Source organism: Colobus angolensis, unplaced genomic scaffold (assembly GCF_000951035.1).
Source record: "Colobus angolensis palliatus isolate OR3802 unplaced genomic scaffold, Cang.pa_1.0 Scaffold245, whole genome shotgun sequence".
NCBI lineage: Eukaryota > Metazoa > Chordata > Mammalia > Primates > Cercopithecidae > Colobus > Colobus angolensis.
This window is the reverse complement of record NW_012115655.1, coordinates 1074488-1075217: the sequence shown is the minus strand read 5'-3', so window position 1 is coordinate 1075217 and position 730 is coordinate 1074488.

Below are 730 nucleotides of genomic sequence, written 5' to 3'. Positions count from 1 at the left end.
ACATGTTTTCATCTCAGATTCCTAGTTGTGGAATTGTCAGGTTGTGTGGTAAATTTATGTTTAACGTTTTAAAAAACTGCTAAACTTTTTCCAAACTGACTGTACTTTTAGAACTATTCCTGCCACGGTGCATGCGGGCTGCAGTGTGTCCACATCCTTGCCAATACTTGTTGTTGTCTTTCTGATGACAGCCATTCTGGTGGGTATATATTTTATGTGTGTAAGTTACACCTAGGCATCCCAACTCATGTATGGATTGGATGTGCAATTTGAGTGAGTTTCAAGTGGCCTGAGGGATTGCTGTAAAATTAGTTACTGTAGACACGTACTCTCTTGAAGGTAGTATTTTCTGTAGTCAGTGAGGGTAGTAATGATACTTCCGAAGGGGGTTCCAGTCCCTCAGTGATGTCTGGTGAGAAGAAATGTGTCAGCGAAGAGTGTGCTGATGACTGGTGCTTTCGCTCTGTTATTGTTTGTACCATGGTTGATACAGCTGCTGGACTAGCCTGTGACTGGTGGTGGTAATTAAATTTTATACACATTACTGTGTGCAGATAGTTACTGTCTTATTCCCAGAGATTTTACTTTTGAGATAACAGAATTAATGACTCTTTCAATTTATAAAAATTTAGTTAATACCATTTAGTTGCTGCCAGCCGCCTGTGTTCTTATACATAGGAGACATTGGAGTGAGTGCTTTTTAAAAATTTTAATGGGGTATGTAAGATAC